The sequence below is a fragment of the Labrus mixtus genome, unplaced genomic scaffold (genome assembly GCF_963584025.1).
Source record: "Labrus mixtus unplaced genomic scaffold, fLabMix1.1 SCAFFOLD_93, whole genome shotgun sequence".
In the NCBI taxonomy this organism is placed as follows: Eukaryota; Metazoa; Chordata; class Actinopteri; order Labriformes; family Labridae; genus Labrus; species Labrus mixtus.
Window position 1 is genome coordinate 57,501 of NW_026870365.1, and position 10,000 is coordinate 67,500.

Genomic DNA, 10,000 nt, shown 5'->3' on the forward strand with positions numbered 1-10,000 from the left:
CCCTTTCCACACACAATAATGGCTTACGGCCATACAACCCTGAACTAGTCGGATCTCGGAAGCTAAGCAGGGTCAGGCCTGGTTAGTACTTGGATGGGAGACCGCCTGGGAATACCAGGTGCTGTAAGCTTTTTCATTTTTTTGATCATATGTTTTTTTTTATCATAGAGAGACATATTCACATGTCCAAAAATTCAGCCAGAATCAAGGGCATGACATCTTTAAAAGGCCCCTTTCTGCACACAACAATGGCTTACGGCCATACCACCCTGAACACGCCCGATCTCGTCAGATCTCGGAAGTTAAGCAGGGTCGGGCCTGGTTAGTACTTGGATGGGAGACCGCCTGGGAATATCAGGTGCTGTAAGCTTTTTCATTTTTTTGATCATATTTATTTTTTTTATCATATAGAGACATATTCACATGTCCAAAAATTCAGCCAGAATCAAGGGAATGACATCTTTAAAAGGCCCCTTTCTGCACACAATTATGGCTTACGGCCATACCACCCTGAACTCATCCGATCTCGGAAGCTAAACAGGGTCGGGCCTGGTTAGTACTTGGACGGGAGACCGCCTGGGAATACCAGGTGCTGTAAGGTATTTCATTTTTTTGATCATATGTTTTTTTTTTATCATATAGAGACATATTCACATGTCCAAAAATTCAGCCAGAATCAAGGGCATGACATCTTTAAAAGGCCCCTTTCAACACACAATAATGGCTTACGGCCATACCACCCTGATCTCATCCGATCTCGGAAGCTAAGCATGGTCGGGCCTAGTTAGTACTTGGATGGGAGACCGCCTGGGAATACCAGGTGCTGTAAGCTTTTTCATTTTTTTGATCATATGTTTTTTTTTATCATATAGAGACATATTCACATGTCCACAAATTCAACCAGAATCAAGGGCATGACATCTTTAAAAGGCCCCTTTCTGCACACAATAATGGCTTACGGCCATACCACCCTAAACTCGTCAGATCTCGGAAGCTAAGCAGGGTCGGGCCTGGTTAGTACTTGGATGGGAGACCGCCTGGGAATACCAGGTGCTGTAAGCTTTTTCATTTTTTTGATCATATGTTTTTTTTTATCATATAGAGACATATTCACATGTCCAAAAATTCAGCCAGAATCAAGGGCATGACATCTTTAAAAGGCCCCTTTCTGCACGCAATAATGGCTTACGGCCATATCACCCTGAACAGGCCCTATCTCGTCCGATCTCGGATGCTAAGCAGGGTAGGGCCTGGTTAGTACTTGGATGGGAGACCGCCTGGGAATACCAGGTGCTGTAAGCTTTTTCATTTTTTTGATCATATGTTTTTTTTTTATCATATAGAGACATATTCACATGTCCAAAAATTCAGCCAGAATCAAGGGCATGACATCTTTAAAAGGCCCCTTTCTGCACACAATAATGGCTTACGGCCATACCACCCTTAACACGCCCGATCTCGTCCGATCTCGTAAGCTAAGCAGGGTCGTGCCTGGTTAGTACTTGGATGGGAGACCGCCTGGGAATACCAGGTGCTGTAAGCTTTTTCATTTTTTTGATCATATGTTTTTTTTTTTATCATAGAGAGACATATTCACATGTCCAAAAATTCAGCCAGAATCAAGGGCATGACATCTTTAAAAGGCCCCTGTCTGCACACAATAATGGCTTACGGCCATACCATCCTGAACACGCCCGATCTCGTCCGATCTCGGAAGCTAAGCATGGTCGGGCCTGGTTAGTACTTGGATGGGAGACCGCCTGTGGAATACCAGATGCTGTAAGCTGTTTCATTTTTTTGATCAAATGTTTCTTTTTATCATATAGAGACATATTCACATGTCCAAAAATTCAGCCAGAATCAAGGGCATGACATCTTTAAAAGGCCCCTTTCTGCACACAATAATGGCTTACGGCCAAACCACCCTGAACTCGTCCGATCTCGTAAGCTAAGCAGGGTCGGGCCTGGTTAGTACTTGGATGGGAGACCGCCTGGGAATACCAGATGCTGTAAGCTTTTTCATTTTTTTGATCATATGTTTTTTTTATCATAGAGAGACATATTCACATGTCCAAAAATTCAGCCAGAATCAAGGGAATGACATCTTTAAAAGGACCCTTTCTGCACACAATTATGGCTTACGGCCATACCACCCTGAACTCATCCGATCTCGGAAGCTAAACAGGGTCGGGCCTGGTTAGTACTTGGACGGGAGACCGCCCGGGAATACCAGGTGCTGTAAGCATTTTCATTTTTTTTTATCATATGTTTTTTTTTTTATCATATAGAGAGATATTCACATGTCCAAAAATTCAGCCAGAATCAAGGGCATGACATCTTTAAAAGGCCCCTTTCTGCACGCAATAAAGGCTTACGGCCATACAACCCTGAAATTCTCCGATCTCGGAAGCTAAGCAGGGTCGGGACTGGTTAGTACTTGGATGGGAGACTGCCAGGGAATACCAGGTGCTGTAAAGTTTTTCATTTTTTTTGATCATATGTTTTTTTTTATCATATAGAGACATATTCACATGTCCAAAAATTCAGCCAGAATCAAGGGCATGACATCTTTAAAAGGCCCCTTTTTGCACACAATAATGGCTTACGGCCATACCACCCTGAACTCGTCCGATCTCGGAAGCTAAGTAGGGTCCGACCTGGTTAGTACTTGGATTGGAGACTGCCTGGGAATACCAGGTGCTGTAAGCTTTTTCATTTTTTTGATCATATGTTTTTTTTCTTATCATAGAGAGACATATTCACATGTCCAAAAATTCAGCCAGAATCAAGGGCATGACATCTTTAAAAGGCCTCTTTCTGCACACAATAATGGCTTACGGCCATACAACCCTGAGCTAATGCGATCTCGGAAGCTAAGCAGGGTCGGGCCTGGTTAGTACTTGGATGGGAGACCGCCTGGGAATACCAGGTGCTGTAAGCTGTTTCATTTTTTTGATCATATGTTTTTTTTTTAATCATATAGAGACATATTCACATGTCCAAAAATTCAGCCAGAATCAAGGGCATGACATCTTTAAAAGGCCCCTGTCTGCACACAATAATGGCTTACAGCCATACCACCCTGAACACGCCCGATCTCGGAAGCTATGCAGGGTTGGGTCTGGTTAGTACTTGGATGGGAGACCGCCTGGGAATACCAGATGCTGTAAGCTGTTTCATTTTTTTGATCATATGTTTTTTTTTTAATCATTAGGAGACATATTCACATGTCCAAAAATTCAGCCAGAATCAAGGGCATGACATCTTTAAAAGGCCCCTTTCTGCACACAATAATGGCTTACGGCCATACAACCCTGAACTCATCCGATCTCGGAAGCTAAGCAGGGTCGGACCTGGTTAGTACTTGGATGGGAGACCGCCTGGGAATACCAGGTGCTGTATGCTTTTTCATTTTTTTGATCATATGTTTTTTTTTATCATAGAGAGACATATTCACATGTCCAAAAATTCAGCCAGAATCAAGGGCATGACATCTTTAAAAAGCCCCTGTCTGCACACAATAATGGCTTATGGCCATACCACCCTGAACATGCCCCTTTTGCTGTCAGAGTTTGTGTGGTGCTGAAGGAGAGCTGACGTGTCAGTACTGAGCAGGACAGCTGGACTAATTTGTTTGTTTTTTGGATGCGCTTTGGATTTATTTAAATACCTCAGATTGTGAGTGAATGTCCCCCAGCAGTCACTGACTGTTAGGGGGATCGTTTTTCTTTTCACCTTTTTTTCCTGTTTTTTTCCACAATTTTGTGAAGAATTTTTTTTTTTTGTGAATGTTTGCTCGTATGTCGCGAGCAAACTCACACGGACGGATCACAAAGATGACAGGACCACGGACTGGAGAGATGGAAAAAGGAAAAGAGAACGGACAACAACGTGAACAAACAAACATGGCACTGAAACAAAGGAATGGATTAAACGACAACGAGAAGAACGACGGACAAAAAGGACGGATGAAAACGACAAATGAAACAGGGAACGGAATGGATGACGGAGAGAGAGGAAGAGAGAGGAGCGGCGGGCTGATTGCTCCGCATGCAGAGAATGGGAGAGGTGGCGAGAGAGCAGAAAAAGAGGAAGCAAAAGTGTCTTTTGAGAGAAAACTAACACTAAACATTGAAATGGTGGGAGACAAAGTTCCTCTAAATCACGTCATGAGCAACATAAAAATGATCTGTGGGGGCCTGCTGGCGTGCAGAACCCTGGGACCTGAAAAACTGGAGGTGACGGTGAGCAACATTAAAGGAAAGGAAAGGCTGCTGGATGGATTTAAAATCGGAGAGACCAGAGTCGTGGCGAGAGAACTAAATAATGATGAGCTGGTGGTGTCTTTTTTAAACCTGCCAGCGTATATCACAGATGAAGAAATAGTTTGGAAGCTGACGGGATGGGGAGTGAAACCGACATCACCAATAAAACGCAGAATGTGGCCTGGAACAATGATAGCTGACGGAACGAGGTTTGTCCGGGTCAGATTTAATGACCAGGTACAGTCACTCCCTTACTCCACAAAGTTTAACACTGTGATGGGGAACGAATACTTTAGAGTAATACATGATAGACAACAAAAAGTGTGCAGGATGTGCATCCAGCCGGGACACATCCTGAGAGAGTGTCCAGAATTTATGTGCCACAACTGTGGGGTGCAGGGACACTTTGCGCGAGAGTGCAGCGCGAACAGCACAAAATGCACAAACTGTAAAAAAAGAGAAAATGAATGTGAGTGTGAGAACGGAGAGGAAAGCAAGAACGAGGTGGAGGAGGTGTACGAGGATGAAGACGAGGCGGAGGAGGTGTACGAGGAGGAGGCGGAGGAGAAGGAGGTGATCGGAGCAAGCAGGAAGGAGATCAGAGAAGACGAGAACAGTGACGGAGAAATGGAGCAGAGCGGAGAGAGCGGAGGAGAACGGGCGTCAGAGTGCGAGCTGGAGACGCCGGAGCTGGCTGGAGAGGGAGGACAGCAGAAGCAGCGAAAAACGAGCGAGAGAGGGAAAAAAGGAGACGGAAGGGACGTGGCAGAAGACCCGGGGGTAAGCATGATCACAGAGGGGAGGGAGATGCCTGAGAGTGGTGTTGGACAGGCGGGAGGGAGAAAAATCACGCTAAATAATACGGGTAAAAGCACCAGTCCCAATGAAACGGACAGCGAAATGGATGTGAGTGAACTGGCGAGTGCGCAAAAAAGACTAAGTCTTGGACAACGAAAAAAGTTGGTGAAAAAATTGAAATGTAAGGACAAATAATGACTGACAATAACCCCTGTAAATCCTTTTTTTTTGTTTTTATTTTTATGATAATGGCCTTTAATTTATTTTCGATAAACGTGAATGGACTAAGGAACAAAGAAAAAAGACATGCGATTCTTTCCTTGCAGAATGACGTTTTGTGCCTGCAGGAGACCAGGTGGGATGATTCCCTGGTGGAAGACATAAAAAAAGACTTTGTGGGCCATATTTTCTGCTCCAATGGCACGTCGAGGGCGAGAGGAGTGGCGGTTTTAGTCAAAACGGGTCGGGTAACAGGGGTAAATTTGGTTTATGGAGACAAAGAAGGAAGAATAATAGTAATAGACTGTGTGTATGAAACGAAAAATATAAGAATCATAAATATATATGCACCGAATGGAGAAAAAGAAAGGAAAACATTCTTCATTGCAATAAGCAAATGGTGGGAAAGGAATTGTATAATAATCGGTGACTTTAATGTGGCGATGACACCCACCGATGTGTCAAAAAATAATGTGTTTAAGGGGGATGTGAGCAGGGGGACACTTAAAGATATAATGATAACGAAACAATGCATTGATATTTGGAGATTGCTACATCCATGGGAGAGGGTGTTCTCCAGGAGACAAATTGTACTGAATAGATTAAAACAATCTAGAATAGATTATGCTTTGGTGACATGCGAGGTAGTGAGGTGGATTAAAGAAGTTGAATATAAAACTAATATGTGGAGCGATCACGCTGGAATAGAAATCACGTTTAGAAAAGAAACGAATGTACGTAAAGGAGGGATATGGTGCTTTAATGCAAGCTTGCTGGATGATGGAATGTTTGTGAAAAGTATGGAAAGATTGTTGAATGATGTGGGATATGAGTGGAATGAGAGTGAAGATATGAATGTGTGGTGGGATAGTGTAAAAGTCAGAATTAAAAAAAAGTGTATCAATTATAGTAAAGAGAAAAAGTGGAGAGAAAATAGAAAGGAAGAGAATTTGAGAAAACAACTAAGTGAGGAAATAGCATCGCTTGACAGTGTAGATAATGTAGATGTCGAAAAATACATACATTTAAAAGAACAGTTGGGAGTGATTGAACTTAAAAAGAGTAGGGGTGCAGCCATTAGGAGTAAAATACAATATATGTATGAGGGGGAGAGGAGTACAGCCTTTTTTTTTAGGTCTGGAAAAACAAAAACAAAAAAGAACAGAAATAAACGAATTATTAAATGAAGCAGGTAAAAGTGTGACAGATAAAAAGGGAATTTTAGAAATAGTAAAGGGCTATTATGAAAGCCTGTTTTCGAGACAGGAGTGTGATAGCGTGAGTGTGAACAGAGCTTTGGGTGCCTTAAAGAAAAAACTAAGCGAGGACGATAAAATGTGGTGTGATTGTGAGTTTACAGAGGGAGAAATCAGAAGTGCTTTAGAGGGGTTAAACAAAAACAAAAGTCCTGGGAGCGATGGCCTAACTGCGGAATTCTACCAAGCTTTCAAAGAGCAGCTGGTGCCCTTGGTGAACAAATTGAGTAAATATATGGAAAAAGTGAAACATATACCAAAAAGTTTAGGGGAAGGGGTGGTTACTATTTTTTACAAAAACAAGGGGGACAATAAAAATCTGGACAACTACAGACCAATCAGCCTACTCAACACAGACTACAAAATCATAGCGAAAACAATAGCCAATAGAATCAGGGAGGTAATAGGAACAATCATAGAACAAACACAATCATACAGTATACCAAACAGAGACATAGCAGACTCAATCATTTCAATAAAACAGACGGTCAGGGATATGGAAGGGGAGGGGGGAATATGGCTAGGGATTGATTTAAATAAAGCTTTTGACAGAGTAGATCACGGGTTCATGGGGAAGGTGTTAGAGAAGTTTGGATTCGGGGAGAGAATGAGAGAATGGATAAATATGTTGTATACAGGAGCGGAAAGCAAGATAAAATGTAACGGGGAACTAACTGATTCTTTTAAAATATCAAGGTCAGTGAGACAAGGATGTCCGATGTCAGCGCTGTTGTACAGCTTGGTAGCAGAGCCGCTGGCAGCACTGATATCGGAAGACGTAAACATAAAAGGTATAGGTAAGGAAAACGTAAAAATAATACAGTATGCAGATGACGTGAATATAATGGTAAAAGGAGAGGAGGATATAGAATTGATATTAAAACATGTACAAACTTATGAAAGAGCATATGGGGCAAAAGTAAATGAAAATAAGTCAGAAATTATGTTACTAGGTAAGGAATCCAATCTAGTTAATAAGTGGGGATTTAAAACGGTGTGTGAGAGAAGAAAAGTGTTGGGAGTGAATATGGGGAAAAATGAGAATGAATGTGATGATGTAACATGGAAAGAGGTGGTGGGTAAAATTAAAAAAACATTGAATTTGTGGAAAGCGAGGGGTCTATTGTTGAGAGGAAGGGTAGCCGTAACAAATGCTCTCGTGTTGTCCAAAGTGAATCATGCGCTGAGTACTTGTACGCTTCCGGACTGGGCCTTTAAGGAGATTTCAAAGACCATTAGGGACTTTATTTGGAAAAACAAAGCAGCGAGTATAGCTCACAAAACAATAATAGGGGCTAAAGATCAGGGGGGGCTAGCTTTGATTGATTTACTTACAAAAAAAGTAGCACTAAGAGTCAAATTGATAGGCAAATTTATGGACCAGAACCGGAACGTAGTTTGGAAAAACCACTTCAAACAATATCTGTGCAGTTTTGGACTTTACAACGAGGACAACCTGTACCAGATCAATAACCCGGATTCATTTAAACACTTGCCACGGTTTTTCCAGGAAGTACTCAGTGCGTGGTATCAGGTTTCATCCTGGACTGTACCAGAGTGCGGAACGAGAGGGTCAGTGCTACGACTGCCCTTCCTCTCGAGCCCGTATTTTAAAAATGGGGAGAGGGTAATTAAGTGTGAAGCTATGTCGAAAGCGGGATATATTAGAATAAGGGATTTACTGAACTGTGGGGGGGATTTTGATTTACAAATGGTGGTGAGGGGTTTAAAAAATAAAGGGTGTGTGTGCAGAAAGGATGTGATTGAGAGAGTGTTTGCAAATGTAAAATTGTCTTTGTCGAGCGAATGGGAAAAATTAATCAAAGAGAAGGAGGGAGTGATGCAGGACGATGTGGGGGGGGATCTCCCTGTGCCTAGGGGAGAAGAAACACAACATTACAGATGTCACTACAAAAATTTGGTATAGGTGCGCAATCACACATAGAATACAGAAACCCACATCCGAAGTAAAATGGACAGACACATACCCGGACATAACAAGCAACATGATATGGAAGAACATTAACATTCCGCATACACCACATGCAATATTTGACCTAGATTTCAAACTGAGGCACAGGAGGATCTTTACCTGCATCGTCCTGCATCAGATCCATAAGGAGAGGTATGAAAGAAAGTGTTGTGTATGTGAAAGTACGGATGAGGATTTAATACATTTGTTTGTTACGTGTGGGGAATTGGTTTATTTTTGGGGAAAAATAAGAGAAATGTTGGGGAAATGCAGTAAGAATGAGTGTTGGAATGAAAGGGGGTGGGAATTGTCGGTGTTGTTGGGGGTGGGAACAAAACAAAAAAATCACAATGTAATGAATATAATTTTGGCTTTTGCAAGAAAAGCGGTTTTTAACAGGAGGAATTATGCACTGTATGAAAGTAAGAAAATGAATGTGTGGAGAATGTTTGTGAATGAATGGAAAGCACATCTTAAATTACTGTACATAGCGAATGAGAGTGAGTTTGTGAGAATGTTTGTGGAAGGTGCGAATGTGTGTAGAGTAAACGAGGAGGGAATTATGTGGGATGTCTAAATTATTTTGTTTTTGGTTTTTTTGGTACGAGGGCTTCTTTTTTGGTCATGGGGAAAATGGGTGATTTGATTCGGGTTTTTTTTTCTCAGTGGTTTTTTGAGAATACTGTGGGGTTTTTGTATGTTTTTGTGGTTTGTTTTCAGAGGGGTGTTTGCTTTGGGGGAGGGACTCAGAAGAGTTGTCATGAGTTGGGGGTATCAGGGGTGATTTGAGTTTTTTTTTTCTGATGCTATGTTTTTATTGTTTTTAGGGTGCCGTTTGCGTCAGAGGGGAGGTTTAATTTAGAGGGTGTATGTATTATAATAGCATTTGTTGTAAATGATGTGAAAGAATTATAAATGTTTTTGTAATTTTGTTAATAAAAGATAAAAAAAAAAAAAAAACACGCCCGATCTCGTCCGATCTAGGAAGCTAAGCAGGGTCGGGCCTGGGTAGTACTTGGATGGGAGACCGCCTGGGAATACCAGGTGCTGTAAGCTTTTTCATTTTTTTGATCATATGTTTTTTTTTTATCATATAGAGACATATTCACATGTCCAAAAATTCAGCCAGAATCAAGGGCATGACATCTTTAAAAGGCCCCTTTCTACACACAATAATGGCTTACGGCCATACCACCCTCAACTCATCCGATCTCGGAAGCTAAGCAGGGTCGGGCCTGGTTAGTACTTGAATGGGAGACCGCCTAGGAATACCAGGTGCTGTAAAGTTTTTCATTTTTTTTATCATATAGAGACATATTCACATGTCCAAAAATTCAGCCAGAATCAAGGGCATGACAACTTTAAAAGGCCCCTTTCTGCACACAATAATGGCTTACGGCCATACCACCCTGAACTCGTCCGATCTCGGAAGCTAAGCAGGGTAGGGCCTGGTTAGTACTTGGATGGGAGACCGCCTGGGAATGCCAGGT

General features: G+C 42.0%; 4 non-coding genes and 12 pseudogenes across 4 annotated transcripts; all 16 read left to right on the plus strand.

Moving 5' to 3' along the window:
* Positions 1-21: 21 nt before the first annotated feature.
* Positions 22-130, plus strand: LOC132971763 (5S ribosomal RNA; annotated as a pseudogene).
* Positions 131-251: 121 nt separating this feature from the next.
* LOC132971489 (5S ribosomal RNA) lies at positions 252-370 on the plus strand. The gene has a single exon (XR_009672693.1). It is a non-coding gene; the product is annotated as a 5S ribosomal RNA (ribosomal RNA).
* Positions 371-492: 122 nt separating this feature from the next.
* Positions 493-601, plus strand: LOC132971652 (5S ribosomal RNA; annotated as a pseudogene).
* Positions 602-723: 122 nt separating this feature from the next.
* On the plus strand, positions 724-832 carry LOC132971657 (5S ribosomal RNA; annotated as a pseudogene).
* A 121-nt stretch (positions 833-953) lies between these two features.
* On the plus strand, positions 954-1,062 carry LOC132971664 (5S ribosomal RNA; annotated as a pseudogene).
* Positions 1,063-1,183: 121 nt separating this feature from the next.
* Positions 1,184-1,302, plus strand: LOC132971527 (5S ribosomal RNA). The gene has a single exon (XR_009672730.1). It is a non-coding gene; the product is annotated as a 5S ribosomal RNA (ribosomal RNA).
* Positions 1,303-1,424: 122 nt separating this feature from the next.
* Positions 1,425-1,543, plus strand: LOC132971486 (5S ribosomal RNA). The gene has a single exon (XR_009672690.1). It is a non-coding gene; the product is annotated as a 5S ribosomal RNA (ribosomal RNA).
* A 123-nt stretch (positions 1,544-1,666) lies between these two features.
* On the plus strand, positions 1,667-1,786 carry LOC132971533 (5S ribosomal RNA). Its single transcript, XR_009672736.1, has one exon. It is a non-coding gene; the product is annotated as a 5S ribosomal RNA (ribosomal RNA).
* Positions 1,787-1,907: 121 nt separating this feature from the next.
* LOC132971737 (5S ribosomal RNA) lies at positions 1,908-2,016 on the plus strand (annotated as a pseudogene).
* Positions 2,017-2,136: 120 nt separating this feature from the next.
* On the plus strand, positions 2,137-2,245 carry LOC132971630 (5S ribosomal RNA; annotated as a pseudogene).
* Positions 2,246-2,600: 355 nt separating this feature from the next.
* LOC132971787 (5S ribosomal RNA) lies at positions 2,601-2,709 on the plus strand (annotated as a pseudogene).
* A 123-nt stretch (positions 2,710-2,832) lies between these two features.
* Positions 2,833-2,941, plus strand: LOC132971757 (5S ribosomal RNA; annotated as a pseudogene).
* A 123-nt stretch (positions 2,942-3,064) lies between these two features.
* Positions 3,065-3,173, plus strand: LOC132971568 (5S ribosomal RNA; annotated as a pseudogene).
* Positions 3,174-3,296: 123 nt separating this feature from the next.
* On the plus strand, positions 3,297-3,405 carry LOC132971688 (5S ribosomal RNA; annotated as a pseudogene).
* A 6,283-nt stretch (positions 3,406-9,688) lies between these two features.
* LOC132971752 (5S ribosomal RNA) lies at positions 9,689-9,797 on the plus strand (annotated as a pseudogene).
* Positions 9,798-9,901: 104 nt separating this feature from the next.
* Positions 9,902-10,000, plus strand: part of LOC132971622 (5S ribosomal RNA) — a 109-nt pseudogene continuing 10 nt past the window's right edge.